The 16951-nt window shown below is 46.4% G+C and overlaps 1 long non-coding RNA gene across 2 annotated transcripts; it reads right to left on the bottom strand.

Moving 5' to 3' along the window:
- Positions 1-10410: 10410 nt before the first annotated feature.
- On the bottom strand, positions 10411-13379 carry LOC119314885. 2 transcript variants are annotated; one of them, XR_005152496.1, is made up of 5 exons: positions 12942-13379; positions 12679-12821; positions 12061-12225; positions 10966-11805; positions 10411-10822 (listed from the first exon to the last, which is right to left on the bottom strand). It is a non-coding gene; the product is annotated as an uncharacterized LOC119314885 (long non-coding RNA). The 2 variants fall into 2 exon arrangements; XR_005152495.1 differs by having other exon boundaries at positions 10411-11805.
- Between the last annotated feature and the right edge of the window lie 3572 nt (positions 13380-16951).

A 16951-nucleotide genomic window follows, 5' to 3' on the forward strand; every position in this document is an offset into this window, starting at 1 on the left:
GTGATGAAGGTGGTGATCCAACCATTGTAAGAGGGCTTTCACTGACCACCCATGTGCCTAGGTAGAGGGGAAGTGGGAGACGGAGAACATGAAGCAAGAAGAGGCAACACCCAAGATGATAGAGAAGTTCTAGAACATCATGGCAAAGAAGGTGGAGGCATTTTCCAAGTGCAATAAGACCGAGAAGGAAAAGAAGTCGGAGAGGCCTGGCTTGCTCATGAAATCCAAAATAAGAAGATTACGATCGACGAGAGGAATATTGCGATTAAGCAAGCGAGTGAGGGCCGAAATATGGTGTATGTGAAGGCGGGCGACTTAGATCCTGATGCGCGAAGTTTGTTCATGATTTCCGTGCTAGCATGTACAAACGTCTTCCTCAAAAGGAAGGGGGGAATAGGCCAAAAATGTAGGTGCTGGGGACTACCTATTCTTTTGCTTTTGGGATCGAGGGATGTAAAAAAACTTGTTGAGAATCTGGTCCTTTTGTCAGTAGATGCATTTGTTTGCAACTATTTTAATTATGATCATATTGCTATTGATCTAGATAACTTCACAAACAAAGGAGGCCAGTCAAGTAGGCATAATTATGGGGGACACGATTCGTTGGCCATGCCCCCATGCCCCGACTGAGATCAGCCGGAATTATCTCCGTCAATAACCCCCCGGCTTCTACATATGGGTTGATGCACAAACCATATATTATTATATATTATTGGTATAAATCATCTACAATAATGTAACGCTCTTTCCTTGATGCACTGATAGGACCAATATACTTGTAGAGGACTAAAATTATGTCATTACTCCCAAACAAAGGAAACAAGACAACTATTAATGGCTCCTAGGTAGACATTGCAACTAGTATAATGCAAATAACTATTGACCATGACGATATCCATTTCATGCAACCAAGACATGACATTCCACCTGTCTGAAATTCCACTCGTACAGAGAGAAAGGAGAGAATTTAATCATTAGACACATAGAAGTTATTGCGCTAGCATCAACCATGAATTCATAGCGTTAGACCACCAAAATACGCATCCTTGCCTTACCAGAGAGAACTACTCCTTTCCATGTTGCTCCTTCTTTTCCATGAGGTCTTCATTTCGGTTCAAAACAGGAGGCTCCATTCAAGTGGCAATTAACCCAAATAATGTTGGGAGTTAGATGTTGCAAATGTGGTGGTGTGAGCACGAGTGGAACAGTCGGCAAAGCTAAAATAGCACGCCTTAGTTCCCAATAGCCTTCCAAGCCTAGCTCCGACAAAGAGGGATCAAAAGATGTTGTCTTGGATATGTTAAGTGTCATCCTTCGAATCACGTATTGTTTGATGCCCACACCAAACTAAGATGATAGCATAGAAGACCTAGTGTTCATGGGTCCAGCTTTCATGACATGCATTTTTCAAAAGAAAAACTTCTGGTTTTGCTGAAAGTATTCATTTGCAATTTATAAAGCTGCATACCCTAGGTAGAGTTCTAAATAGTGTGCTATCTCAGTGTTATAGACTTTGGAGGGGCTTCACACTAAATGGCATTGTGTAAAATTTAGCGACTTTAGCATCTATAACATCAATTTATCATATATTTTGAGGATGCCGCTTTTAAAACTTTGATTCTAGGTTATATGCATCAATGGCCTCCCATTTTCGAGTAACGGAATTCTACCCAGCTACCTTATTTCTCCAAACTTAAAGGAGTTATGGCGGAGCAAAGCCTATCATTTATTGAAATGTTATAAAGATTTGGTACTTGGAAGTGGTCAATTTGGACCACTGATCACTTGCTACGGTGTCTCAACATGTGTTATCTTCCTTGCATTTTTCGTCCATCACTTTCCATATCTTGTGTGAAATAATATGAGGAACTATGGTTTTGCTCTTCAGACACATAAATGGTCAAACATAATAGCCTTATTAGAGTTTAAAGGTGTACTTGATTTTTCTATATATATACTCCTGAATCACAAGCCCGGTGTTTTGGTAGATCGATAGACGTTAAGATTAGAATCAGGGTTGCCACCAGAGTTCGGGACATAAGAACATGCGTACAATTAGTTGTTTTAGAACTAAAATCGCACAAAGGAAAAATTGTCGAGTTCCAAAAGTAAAAACCTAACGTGTTTCCAGAGCAAGCAACTCCGACAAAGTAATTTTAGAAACTTTGCAGGAAAGCAACATATTTCCTTAATAGCATTAGAATGTCTAGACCCGAGCATAGTCCTACAAAATCTTAGTTAGTTCTTCAGCATATACTCAAATGTAAATTTAATTTCTGATGCCTTACAGAACATCAGTTATATACCACTATGAATTAATACAACTAGTACAAATGCCTGTGCGTTGCACCGGGCTAAAAATAGAATATAACCTGCCCCACGTGTCATTAGGCAACATTTTTAACCCAATTTTTGCAAATGTATAAACAAGATTACACTAAGTATTTCTTTTTGTACGATGAAATTTGGACGTACCCTGACAATGTTCGTCATTACCTATTTCAGCTCCGCAGTTTCATTTCATTTGAAACACACGATTTCTTTATCAATCAATTTTACTTTTTGTTGTTCAGGAAAATACGATTTCTTTTACTTTCACGAGGTGTTTTTTTAATTTGAAAACATTTTTTAAAATGGTATCATTTTTATGGCGATGTCTTTTTTAATATTATATTTCATCTGTATTTTTTTCACTATTTTTTTGGCTTTGTCCATTGACATTTGGCCACGTATTAAGTCCGGCCTAAACTACGCCGACACCAGCTGAGCTCCTCGTCTCGTCTCGACTGTGAGCACGAGTTTCTCAAAAAAAAAAAAAACTCCTCGTCTTCTGCCTCTTCCTTCCCCAATCCCAAATTAACCCTCATTCCCCAACCTAGCTGAACTGAATGCGACGGCGGCAAGCGTCCCTCCCCTCCCCTCCGGCCGGCTCTCTCGGCCTCTCCATGGGTTCTAGAAAAAAACAAGTGAAAGCCCCAAAACAAACATACAAAAGCACACACATCTAGCGACTTGAAGCAATGACTGAATACACGTTCCTTCCCTTCTCTCTAGCAAGTACTCCTAATGGTTACTAGACAAAATCTGACAATCAGTAATGAACAGTAACATTTAGCAATCAAACCCTATATAAATTGCTACGGCAACCAAGTATAATCGGTCAGAAACACGAATAGCGGCAGGCTCTCGATCCCTCTCACTTTCTCTCTACTTCTCTCTTAATTCTAGCTCTGCCAAAACAACACGCAGCAACAACAGCATATGCATGCACATAGCAGCAGCCTCCTCTCAATTTCTCTCTATGTCTATTGATCCTTACTACCATAATCTCTCAATTTCTCTCAATGGGTTCTAGAAACATGCCATGGCAGTAACTCTTGATATAATCTTATGTAAATTCTGTTCCATTTGTTGTTCATAGAACCCAATAAATGTTCCGTAAATGACGCAAGACAACAGCTGGCTTGTTTTTTTTATAGTACTCCCTCCGTAAACTAATATAAGAGCGTTTAGAATATTAAAATAGTGATCTAAACGTTCTTATATTAGTTTACAGAGGGAGTATGTATTACTGGACATTTCTACTGATGCTAGTACATAGATTTCTCTACATTATAGTTCATTATGATGCCTTGTTCTAACTTTGCATCAGTGTTGCTCTACTGTATAGTAACTCCCCAATTCATGTCAAAAAAAAAAAAACTACGCTGAACTCCATAGATTTCTGAGCGAACTTGAATCAACATAAGGGAAAATGTATCAAAATGATATCCGAATTCATGCATTGTTACGGAAAATGAATATAGCCAAAATGGAGAGCCTACAGATAGCTCATTATGCAAAAAAGGATCTATGGAAGTACAGCACGTAAGCCATGGATCGTAGCAAGAGCAGCTACCTGAAAATATTACATGAACTTAGAAAAAAGATCATGCACAGCCCTCCATATGCAGGAAACGACTACAAAAACATGCAAGGGAATCTTTCAAGGTATATGTACAAAATCAGTTTGCGCCCCTTCCTTACTACATCAGTAAATGAATCAACTTCTTGCAATAACCAATAACATTTTACGGAACTATCGCTTTGCTCGATAACCACTATCAACATGTCCATAACTTCAATATTTTATCACAGGGTATCAGACCGTCAGATACATCAGTTCGGAACATTGATTAATGCAACATCAGAATAGAGCAGGTGCTCATATCAGTTGAACATGAGAAATATTTGTGCAGAACACTCATATCAAATTCAGAACAACATACTCAGTTGTATGTCATCTTACTTGCGAAATCATAAATTCAGAACAGGGTATCATATTCAGTTTTGCTACTGGGAGAGGCTTGTTACACTTCAGTGTGCACAATAGTACATGCTTTAACCTGTCAAATATGTACTGTCATAAACAAAGAAAAAAATTGTATTTGATTTGCCATGGAACCGCTTGAAATCGAAGATATTGATGATGGTGCAGCACACAAATCAAATTAGCATCACAACTTAAACCGAGGTCTGCTTATGATCAGTCCGAAACTCGGCTCGATAGGCTGAATATACACAATGAAACAGAAGTTTCAGTGAGATTCACACAGGAAAGTTGCTTGGAACTTTAACTGGAAAAAGGATCAACGTTGAACATGAACTGGGAAAACATTCTAAAAGTTCAGACTGAGCATGCTAGCTGCTGCTGTTGAAAACTGCCTGTACAACCAGGACAGAAACAACAACTAAAACAGGGGAGATTACATCGAGTGGTTAGGTTTCATCAAGGGGATAAATATCTCTGGTGTAGCCGCTGCAGGCGCCATTGTACGGCTCGACCGATGTTTTTGTTCCTCCGGCGAACTCGACGCTTCTTCCTCCGGCGAACTCGGCGGCAACATTGGACGCTTCAAATGAAAGAACAAAAATGAAAAAGGAACAAAATTGACCATATGAGCTTTCAAATGAAAGCTTTCATGCACAGTATATACATGTAATTGCCTCCAGAATTCTGCATTACTGAATTCAGAGGTTGCTAGCTGATGCCGCTGCACTGGGTAGCTGCTCCCTTGGGCGCGCACGCAGCCGTAGGCTCGAACCCGAGCTGCTCGGGCGCTTCCCCGGACGTGCGCAGCCGGCGGCTCCCTCGGGTCCAGCAGCGGTCGCGAGGTGACGCGAGCAGCAGCTCAGGACGCACGCCGTCAGCCCGGGACACCGCCCGAGCGGGAGGCACCGTCGGACCGGAGAGGCGAGCAGCAGTACGCCCCAGTGGCAGCACCGGGGAAATTTAATCTGCCAATCTTAAATACTATATGATGAATCTGACAACTTTGTTAAAGTTATAATATAAGTCATGTACCCCTTTGTATTTATCCCGTTGTATAAGGGATTTCCTGCATATGTTCCACACCTGTACATGTATATATATCTGCCTATGGCCTCATGGGAATACAAGTTGCATATTTCCTAACATGGTATTAGAGCCTTAGGGTTTTTTTACGCACGCGCAATTCGTGCTCTCGATCCAATCTCTTCTCCAAGCGGTCGTCCTTCTCCGAGCGGCGCTGCTGTCCGGCGTCTTCACCAACCGCAGGTTCACCCCCCTCCTCATCGAGCGCCCAGGCCGGCTGCCTCCGCCCTCGAGTTCGTCCGCCAGGCCTCTGCTCGATCCGGCTGGCTCGTCCGCTGGTCAATCCCATCCGAGCGTCTCTGCTGCTGCTTGTTCACGATTCAGACTGCTGCTGCTGCTCGTTTCCAATTCACCACCAAGGAGAGCCGCACGAGCGTCCCTGCTGTTGCTGCTTGTTCACGATCCAGGCTGCTGCTACTGCTCGTTTCCAGTTCACGATCGGGGTTCTGCCCGCACAAGCCGCTCACCCTCCAGATCGGGCCTCGACCTCTCGCCCCGGGCTGCTGCAGCGGTTCTTGTCTGGACCCTCCGCTGGTTGCCTCCTGTTCAAAAAAAAAGAAAAAAAATGTCTGCTGCATCGGGCTATGTTGCTGTCCCTCGCTGTCCGGTGATCTTTGATGGTACTAACTACACCGAGTTCACTGGCTTCATGCGCATTCACATGCGTGGCATCCGTCTCTAGGGTGTTCTTTCTGGCGAGGTCTGCTGTCCGCCACGTCCAGTTCCTCCGGTGGCCCCTACTCCACCGACTCCACCGGTTCTTCCTATGGATGCTAATCAGGCCGCCAAGGATGCGGCTAAGCTTGCTGATGAGGCTGCTGCTCGTACTTATGATGAGAGGGTTTTGGCTTATGAGGAGGCTCTTCAGACGTATCATGGTGCTCTGTCTGTTTACACCCAGTGGCTTGATGATGATGCTCGTGCTGCAGCTGTTCTCACTGCTAGTGTTCTGCCTCAGTTTGCTTCTGAGTTTCTGGATCTTCCTACTGTCTTTGAGATGTGGACCCGTCTTCGTCAGCGCTATCAGCCCTTTGGTGATGCCTTATACCTTTCTGTGGTCCGTCAGGAGCATGCTCTTCAGCAGGGTGACTCTACTGTTGATGACTTCTATGCACAGAGTTCTGCTATCTGGCGCCAGCTTGATTCTCTCCGCAGTGCTGGTTGTCGTACTTGCCCCTATTGCCAGGCTGTCCAGGCCAATTTGGAGTTTCATCGCGTCTACGAGTTCCTGTCTCGGCTTCGTAAGGAGTTTGAGCCCCGGCGTGCTCAGTTGTTTGCTCGTGGCCGTATTTCTCTCATGGAGGCGCTTTTTGGGATTCGTGCTGAGGAGACTCGCTTACGTGGTGCTGGTTTGCTGGAGGTTCCCTCTGCGCTCGCTATTCGGTCTTCTTCCACGCCACCTGCTGCACCGACCCCTTCTCGCTCGAGTGCTCCGCCGCTCTTGCCCACTCCTTCTGGAGGCTCAGGTCGCCCCCGTCCACATTGCGATTACTGCAACAATGATGGTCATATTGAGTTCCAGTGCTACACGAAGAGGAAACACCTGCGCAAGGCGCGATCATCCTCTTCAAGGGCTTCGTCATCTACCTCGACAGCTTCAGCCATTGCTTTGACTGAGCAGGATATTCTGAGACTTAAGCGTCTGCTCGCGGCTTCAGGTTCTTCCTCGACGGGTACTGTTGGTTCTGTGACTGATGCTTCCCGCACTGAGCAACCGCCCTCTACACAGTCAGGTACATCCCCATGGGTTCTGGACTCTGGAGCTTCTTTTCATATGTCTTCTCATTCTTCCACTTTGTCCTCTCTTCGATTGCTGGATTCTCCTGTTCATGTCTTCACTGCTGATGGTACTCCACTTTCTGTTGCTAGTAGGGGCAATCTTACCACTCCTTATTCTGTTCCTGATGTTGCTCATGTCCCTCGACTTACCATGAATCTGTTTTCTGCTGGTCAACTTATCGATTCTGGTTGTCGCGTCATCCTTGACGTTGACTCTTGTTCTGTCCAGGACCGTCACACGCACACTCTGGTTGGGGCTGGCCCTCGCCGCCGTGATTCTCAAGGTCTTTGGGAGTTGGACTGGCTTCATGTTCCTTCCGCTGCCACCACCATCGCTAGTTCCTCCGCTTCAGTCGCCTCCGTTACTGGTTCCTTCAAGCAGTGGCATCATCGACTTGGTCATCTGTGTGGTTCTCGGTTGTCGTCTTTAGTTCGTCGAGGTCTTCTGGGGTCTGTCTCAGGAGATGTCTCTTTAGAGTGTCAGGGTTGTCGTCTTGGCAAGCAGATTCAGTTACCATATTCACATAGTGAGTCAGTGTCTAAGCGTCCTTTCGATTTAGTCCATTCTGATGTATGGGGTTCGGCTCCTTTCGCTTCGAAAGGTGGTCATAAATACTATATTATTTTCATAGATGATTTCTCTCGTTACACATGGCTTTATTTCATGACTTCTCGTAGTGAGGTGTTGTCTATTTATAAGCGTTTTGCTGCCATGGTTCATACTCAGTTCTCTTCACCCATTCGTGTTTTTCGTGCTGACTCCGCTGGCGAGTATATCTCTAAGATGTTGCGTGGTGTTCTTGCTGAGCAAGGAACTCTCTCTCAATTCTCTTGTCCTGGTGCTCATGCTCAGAATGGTGTGGCTGAGCGAAAGCATCGATATCTTCTTGAGACGGCTCGTGCATTGATGATTGCTGCCTCTCTCCCGCCTCATTTTTGGGCTGAGGCCGTCTCCACCTCCACCTATCTTATCAATATACAGCCTTCCGCTGCTCTACATGGTGGTGTTCCTTTCGAGCGTCTTTTTGATCGTTCTCCCGATTATTCGATGCTTCGCTTGTTTGGTTGTGTTTGTTATGTTCTTCTTACCCCTCGCGAACGCACCAAACTGACTTCTCAGTCTGTTGAGTGTGTCTTCTTAGGCTACAGTGATGAGCATAAGGGCTATCGTTGTTGGGATCCTATCGGTCGTCGGATGCGTATCTCTCGAGACGTGACTTTTGATGAGTCTCGTCCCTTCTACCCACGCCCATCTTCCTTGATTTTTTCAGTGGAGGATATCTCTTTCCTCACTTTTCCTGACTCACCTATCACCCCCGTCGCGCCTATGCCTATTCGTTCCACTCCCTCTGCTTCTCCACCTCTAGTCGATTTGCAGCCACCATCTTCTCCGGTCTCCTCGCCTAGCATGTCACCGGATTACACACCTTCATCTCCGGTGACTTCTTCGTCTCCACCCCCCGATTCTACCTTGGCGATTCCTCCTTCTATTGTTCCATCTTTTCCTCAGCATTACACTCGTCGTTCACGACCTGTGGATGCCTTATTGGATGAGTCGTCATCTTCCTCTCAGTCTACTTATGGCTTGCGTTCTCGTCCTCGTCCGCCTGTTGATCGTTTTGGATTTCCCACTGCTGGCGCTGTTGTTCTTGAGCCGACTTCTTATCGTCAGGCTGTTGTCCATCCTGAATGGCAGTTTGCGATGGTAGAGGAGATTGCTGCTCTTGAACGCACCGGTACCTGGGATCTTGTTTCTCTTCCTCCCGGAGTCCGTCCCATCACTTGTAAGTGGGTCTACAAGGTTAAGACTCGCTCCGATGGTTCTCTTGAGCGCCACAAAGCTCGTCTTGTGGCTCGTGGTTTTCAGCAGGAGCATGGTCGTGATTATGACGAGACTTTTGCTCCTGTGGCCCATATGACCACTGTTCGTACACTTCTTGCCGTTGCCTCTGCACGCCACTGGTCTATATCTCAGCTTGATGTTAAGAATGCTTTTCTTAATGGTGAGCTACGTGAGGAGGTGTACATGCAGCCACCACCTGGGTATTCTGTTCCTGATGGCATGGTATGTCGTCTTCGTCGCTCTCTCTATGGCCTTAAGCAAGCCCCCCGCGCCTGGTTTGAGCGTTTTGCCTCTGTGGTCACTACTGCTAGTTTTTCAGCCAGTGCTCATGATCCAGCATTGTTTATTCACCTTTCTCCTCGTGGTCGGACTCTTCTTCTTCTCTATGTTGATGACATGATCATCACAGGGGATGACCCCGAGTATATTGCCTTTGTAAAGGCACGTCTTAGTGAGCAGTTTCTTATGTCTGATCTTGGACCTCTTCGCTACTTTCTTGGGATTGAAGTCTCTTCTACCTCTGATGGCTTTTTTATATCCCAGGAAAAGTATATCCAGGATCTTCTTGCTCGTGCTGCTCTTACTGACGAGCGCACTGTTGGGACTCCTATGGAGCTCAATGTTCACCTCCGTGCTACTGATGGTGATCCTCTCCCTGACCCGACGCGTTATCGTCATCTCGTTGGCAGTCTTTTCTATCTAGCTGTCACTCGTCCGGACATCTCTTATCCGGTTCGTATTCTGAGTCAGTTTGTCTCTGCTCCCACATCGGTTCACTATAGTCATCTCCTTCGTGTTCTCCGATATCTTCGGGGCACGATCTCCCACCGTCTATTCTTTCCTAACTCCAGTTCTTTACAGCTTCAGGCCTATTCGGATGCTACGTGGGCTAGTGATCCTTCCGATCGCCGTTCACTTTCTGCTTACTGTGTTTTTCTTGGCGGTTCTCTCATTGCCTGGAAGACGAAGAAACAGATTGCAGTTTCCCGTTCGAGTGCTGAGGCTGAGTTGCGAGCCATGGCTCTTTTGACGGCAGAGGTGACTTGGTTATGGTGGTTACTTCAGGATTTTGGTGTTTCTGTCACTACACCGACTCTGCTCCTATCTGACAGTACAGGTGCTATTAGCATTGCGCGCGATCCTGTGAAGCATGAGCTCACCAAGCATATTGGTGTTGATGCTTTCTATGTGCGCGCTGGTGTGCAGGATCAGGTTATTGCTCTTCAGTATGTGCCTTCCGAGTTACAGTTGGCGGATTTCCTGACGAAGGCCCAGACTAGAGCACAACATGGCTTTTATCTCTCCAAACTCAGTGTTGTTCATCCACCATGAGTTTGAGGGGGGGTGTTAGAGTTATAATATAAGTCATGTACCCCTTTGTGTTTATCCCGTTGTATAAGGGATTTCCTGCATATGTTCCACACCTGTACATGTATATATATCTGCCTATGGCCTCATGGGAATACAAGTTGCATATTTCCTAACAAACTTAAAATCAAATGATAGGCTGGGCCCTTCCTTGAGAATAAGACAGGTAGATGCTTGCAACCATAATATTTTTGCGATATAAACATAGTCAGCAACTACACATGTGGTGTTGTCATCTTGCAAAAACTTGATCTACCAATCTACCAAATTAAGAAAAGATATCATGGGGGCAGAGAATAGACTAGATGGCTTTGCGTTCAAGCTAATGATCCAGCTACGGCAAGTAAAAAAAACAAGTAGACGCGCATGTGAGCTGCTTCTGTTTCGCTTTACGGCTATTCACACGGCAAAACTGCTTCATTTGATCCAGCTACAGCCTATCATAATTTGAAGACACATGCATCAGTGAACACACATAGTAGTATAACAGTGGGATTAGTAAAGCTACGGACTATCATAATTGAAATCCTTTTTCATATAATACTTGCAAATCACAAACTTGCAGACATCTAGAACTGACCTGAGGATGTAAAGTGAAGCTACGGCCTATCATAATTGAAATCCTTTTGACTATAATACTTGCAGATCACAAACTTGCAGACATCTAGAACTGCCTTGAGTATGTAATTGATATCAGTTTGGAAGGGTACAAATCTTTTTTGAAGATACGTTGGAAGAGATGGCGTCCAAGGATGGCGCCTATCGAGGGCACAACACAGAGCAGGGTGGCAGCACTGGGCACAGCGTGGAGCAGGACGCAGGGCAGTGACAGGCGTCGGCACCTTGTTCTGCAGGGGCATCGTGATCACTATTGCAGGATGTGGAGGGCGCGACGCCGAACACAGCAGGACTCTTGTGGTCTGAGTCAGTGACGGCGTGACAGGCGCCAGCAGGTCTCGATCTCGACGCCCTGCTCCACCCCCCTAAGCTTGCGGCCGCCGGGCGACGAGTCCTTCTGCTGCTGGCCATCAACACAGATGTCAGCGGGCCGCTGAGTTCGACGAGCTAGCGCACACCATCATGCCGGTGCTCACGCCCTATGCTCCACACCTCAACCAGCGGGCGTAGTTGCTCGAGTCCGTCCGCACCTTCGACCGCAGTGACAATGTCGACATCTCCACTACCAAGACCGTGTGCTACATGGCGAGGCTGGGCCAGCTGCTCACCTTCGAGGAGCTCATGATGTGGGACACTAAATTGGGACGGGTTGGCGGATTCCTTGGCGGCCAGCCGGACGCAGGGCGTCGTCAGCGACAGTGACAGGCGCCAGCAACGTAGGAGTCCTGCGGCCTGCTGGAGTTTTTGGCACTGTAATCAACAGAAGATGTTGCCTGGTACTGTAAGCTACGCCATGAGCATCCTGCAACAACAACAACAAAAACAGAAAACACCTATGACATCAGCAGATGTGTAAGCTTCTTGGGGCAATACCGGAAGGTTTCTCAGCCTGGATGCACAGAATTGTGCAACAAAAAATTAGAACTTATGATCATTTAACTAATTTCACCATAAAGACAATACTGATGGCCTACTCAACTTGGTCTCTCTATACAGGAAAGAGACTATAAACATAGGACAACTAAATTAGACCAAGAAAGTAAAAGGTTTTAGTTACCATTCTATAAAAAAACCATGTTATAATTCCCTAGGCCTTTAGCACCCAGATGATGGTGATCATCTCTTGCTCCCAGGTCGCCCTGGTGTGGCCGTACTTTCCTTCTTCATCTTGTTCTGTCTCCAATTAGTTGAGCCACCTCATCTCCCAAATATTGGCTAATCTCTGCAAACAATAGGCACAACAAATCATTACCACATCAGCAGGCGGAAGAAAATCCATACCACATGTACAGCAGCAAGAACCACGCACAACCATGCTTTCAGCCAATAACCATTGTTGCAACAATCACAAATGAAAGAATCTTGCATCATGGACTGGACAAAATAATATAACAATCTGTAGCCTCTCATAAAGCATAGCTTGGAGATGAGTTCAATTTGTGGTGCCAGCATTTCATCAAACATGTTATATGCAAGAACTCTTATTCTTCCCCTTTCATGGCATTGGTGTTTGCTCTACCGAGTAGCATCTACTTCAGAACACCCATGTGCTGCTCCCTCTCTTACAGAACCACCTTCTGCTCAATGAGGCCAACAATTGCTGCCCTAGGGAAGAGGGAACTACCCTAGCATGTGGGTGTTGCATTCTGTGGTGTAGCGAAGCAGGGGCCTTTACCTGGGCATGGGCGTAGTGAGAGGAATTTGTAGCTGATTCGGAATGTAACCAAGCGCCACAAAAAGATGCAGTCGACTGAAGGAGTAGCCGCCGTCGCCCCCGCTCCACTGCCATGGCGGGCCGGCCTGCTGCTGCTGCGCCCACTGAGCGGAGGCAGAGGGGGAGGAGGAACACGTCAACGAGCAGCAATAAATCGAAATCAAAGTGAGCCGAATTGGCAGAGGGAGGCAGGAGGATGCAGATCTCGCGGCCCGGCGGCTCACCTTGTCCTGCGTGCTGGCCTTGGCCTCGTCCTCCGCCGCCGCCGCCTCGTCGTGCTCGTCGCCCTCGGGGAAGGCGAGCGGGGTGTCCGAGCTGGCGACGCCCTCGCTCCTATCGCCATCCGGAATGAATATGCACACGACACTATGTGCCCGATGTGCAGCCGATAAATAATTTGCACCGTCAGATGCTTTAGGGACCAAAATACTGATGGCTGGATGGGAAACGTCGTCTGCATGTCGTCTAAAAATATCGGCTGTATAGCAGTGCTCATCGCCATCGGACGCGGGCTTCTAGGCCGGTGGCGCCGCCGGGGCCTTCGTCGGCCGCCTTGGATCTCCTCCCGCGCGCGTCCTCCCAGTCTCCCAGCCGCTGCGGCCGCCTTGGATCTTGGCGAGCGAGCGATGGGTTTGGGTGGGGTTCTGCGGGCGATGGCGGGAGCAGGAGAGGAGGCGGAGGACTGGTTTGGTTATTTTGGTTTAATAAAGGAGTTTTATTTAAAAATGAAGCGTTTTCTGAGAACCACTACAAAAGAAACTGCGGCTTCAATTATTAAAAATTATAGAGACTTTTCTGTAAAACGGCCGCGACGGTGAGCGGACCGCTTTATTATTAGGGAAAGATAACGTGGTTGCTCATTTTGGCAGTTCTTTTGTAGGGTGGCACATGCAGTGTTTCATTAAAAATTCTCGGTCATCGCATGTACCATATTGAGTAATTTAAGTGCCCCATTTCTTGCAAAATGGCAGCAAGTAGAACTTAAATGTCAAGAATTATGCTACGATGAGTGCTGCGGCAGGTGTCTTTACTAGCTTAATATCCGTGTGCCACGAAGGTGGAAAGTTTATTCTTTTGGTTCAACGTAGGAAAAACTTTGATTGGGTTGAGATTGAGATATATCGTGGAAATGGAATCCATAGGTAAAAGCGAGAAAAGATATGGTCTGATTGAGATTGTGTGTACAACTACTAGATTTCTTTCCCATACATGAGAAGGTGGGGCGGTTTGGAAAAAAATTATGAGGTTTATCGTGTAGTTTGAAAAAAAATCATTGGTTGGGGCATGTATCTTTTTTCCGTGAAATTTTCTGATTTATTAATTTTCAATCATGGCAGTACAACGAATACCAAAAATAATAAAAATTAGATCCAGATCCGTAGACCACCTAGCGACGACTACATGCACTGAAGCGAGCCGAAGCCGCGCCGCCGTCATCGCCCCTCTCTCGCCGAAGCCAGGCAAAACTTGTTGTAGACAGTCAGAAAGTCGTCGTGCTAAGACCTCATAGGACCAACACACCAGAATAGGAACCGTCACCGATGAAAAGTAGCATAGATCAGAAGAATCCAACCTGAAGACACACGAATAATGAACAAATCCGAGCAAATTCACCAAAGATAGATCCACCGAGACACATATCCACACGCCCACCGACAATGCTATACGCATCACCGGGACGGGAGCTAGGCGGGGAGAACTTTATTCCATCTTAAGAGAGCCACCGTCATCTCGCCTTCCTGAGTAGGACACGAACTTTAACAAAACTTGAAGAAACATCTAAAAATGGAGCCCTCCCGTCAGCAAGGGTAGGCATCCACCGCGCCCCTATGGCCCTGAGGCCACTGGAGACGAGGCAGATTGACGGCAGCGCCGGTGGGATGCAGAGGAACCCTTGACTATTTTTTGGAGACGAGGCACATGAGGCAGCGACTACATCGGAAAGGACACATACTTGCGGGAGGGGGCATGTATCAATGAAAGGGGTGGAAGCGATGAAAGTGAAACCAACAAACTCCCATTTAATAGCAGGGATCGATTCATCTAGGTTTAGTTTTTGTGTTGCTTTCGAAACCTAAGCATGAAAACATTGGTGTGGTGTTAACTTAATTAAGTTTATGCTTTGTCAATAGTATTAGAAATATACAATGTTCGGGTTTATTGGCTCTTGTGAACATGTATCCAAGGGGTTTGGAGCGCCCAATGGATCAGGTTGCCATGTCCCTTCCCTCCCTCGGAGAAGCAAACATCATGAGGAGTTACTCATGCCGCTAAAGCCAATGGAGGAGTTGCCCGGTGACCTTGCCCTCCACGGGCCTGGGATGAATGACATGCACCTCATTCCACATGGCCCTTCATGACCAATTTGGAGAAGAGGTGGGAGAGAAGAGTGCCAGGATGAGCCGCCGGACTCAACATAGAGTAGGGGAGGTTGAGGAAGTAATGAGAGAGGTGATGTTGAATGGTGTTCCATCTTTCCCTTGCTACGCCATTCATTGATGTGGATAGTCGGGTAAGATGTCTATGTCGAAGACATGTCAAAGAAGGTGGTCGAGAGACACATACTACGTGAAGGGTAGTCGGGTTGGTGGCTTGCTTACTTCAAGGTTTTCATGGCCTAGTTTTGTTATTCCTGTTGTCTCCTAAGCCTAAAAATGTTCTTTTAGGGATTTCAACTTAGGTCTTCAACTAACACTGCATCTATATAGGAATATATGAAAAACTCGGAAAACAAGCATGAAAGAGTTTGATTATATAGTAGCACGTTCTTCAATCGCATGGTACCATTGTGTGTAGATCTATTGACTCAAGTGAACATGTGCATACACATAATCTAAACCATAAAAGCACCATCTCGATAGTTATGGCATGTTTACTCTATCCATATGTAGTTGTAGCATGATGCCTACCACACGTGTATAATACATGAAATGTACTACAAAACAGGAGAAATAAGAACCCTCTCCCCCTCTCTCTCTCTCTCACACACACACACCTATCTCTCTTCTACAAGAGGCATTAATGGTCAGTTTGGTTGGCATCCACACCATTATATGCCTGGCCTGGATGCTGCCTGCAGTCAGCCTGGTAGTTGTTTGGTTTGTGTCCTGGAAAGGAAAGTGTCTGCCTGGCCTGGTTGCCTCATGCCTGTGATTAGCCTGGTGAAGATTAAAAAACTCAAAGGAAATAAGATGCTTAGCCCAGGCATGGTGATCAGTCTGGCCCAGGCGTATGATTCATTCCGCCTGGGCTTGCTGCAAAATAGCCTGGCACTAATTAGTCCCAACGAAGGTACGGTATGCCCCTTGAAAAAAATATTATAATCACTATAAGACAAAGTACCAGGCACAGGGTGGAAAACCAAACACTTCGCTGTGAGGCTAGCCTGCACAGGCAAGAAACTCCAACTTTTCAGGCCAAAGCCAGGCACCAAAAATTCTCAGGCATGGAGCCCAGGGTGCCAACCAAACTGACCGGAGGAATACCTTGTGTGCTATCAAACATCACAACGTAACTGGGTGATTATAAAGATGCTCTATAGGTATCTCCGAAGGTGTTTGTTGGGTTGGCATAGATCGAGATTAGGATTTGTCACTCCGTGTATCAGAGAGGTATCTCTAGGCCCTCTCGGTAATGCACATCATAAGAAGCCTTGCAAGCAATGTGACTAATGAGTTAGTTGCGAGATGATGCATTACTGAACGAGTAAAGAGACTTGCCGGTAACGAGATTGAACTAGGTATGAGGATACTGACGATCGAATCTTGGGCAAGTAACATACCGATGACAAAGGGAATAACATATGTTGTCATTACGATACAACAGATAAAGATCTTCATAGAATATGTAGGAGCCAATATGAGCATCCAGGTTCCGCTGTTGGTTATTGACTGGAGAGGTGTCTCGGTCATGTCTACATAATTCTCGAACCCGTAGGGTCCGCACGCTTAACGTTCGATGACGATTTTGTATTATATGAGTTATGTGATTTGGTGACCTAATGTTGTTCAGAGTCTCGGATGAGATCACGGACATGGCGAGGAGTCTCGAAATGGTCGAGAGGTAAAGATTCATATATAGGACGATAATATTCGGACACCGGAAGTGTTTCGAGGTGTACCGGGTACATATCGGAGTACCGAGGGGGGGGGTTACCGGACCCCCCCCCCCCGGGGGAATAATGGGCCCTGTGGGCTATAGGAGGGGAGCACACCAGCCGACAAGGGGTGGCGCG

This window comes from Triticum dicoccoides, chromosome 6A (genome assembly GCF_002162155.2).
Source record: "Triticum dicoccoides isolate Atlit2015 ecotype Zavitan chromosome 6A, WEW_v2.0, whole genome shotgun sequence".
Taxonomy (NCBI): Eukaryota; Viridiplantae; Streptophyta; class Magnoliopsida; order Poales; family Poaceae; genus Triticum; species Triticum dicoccoides.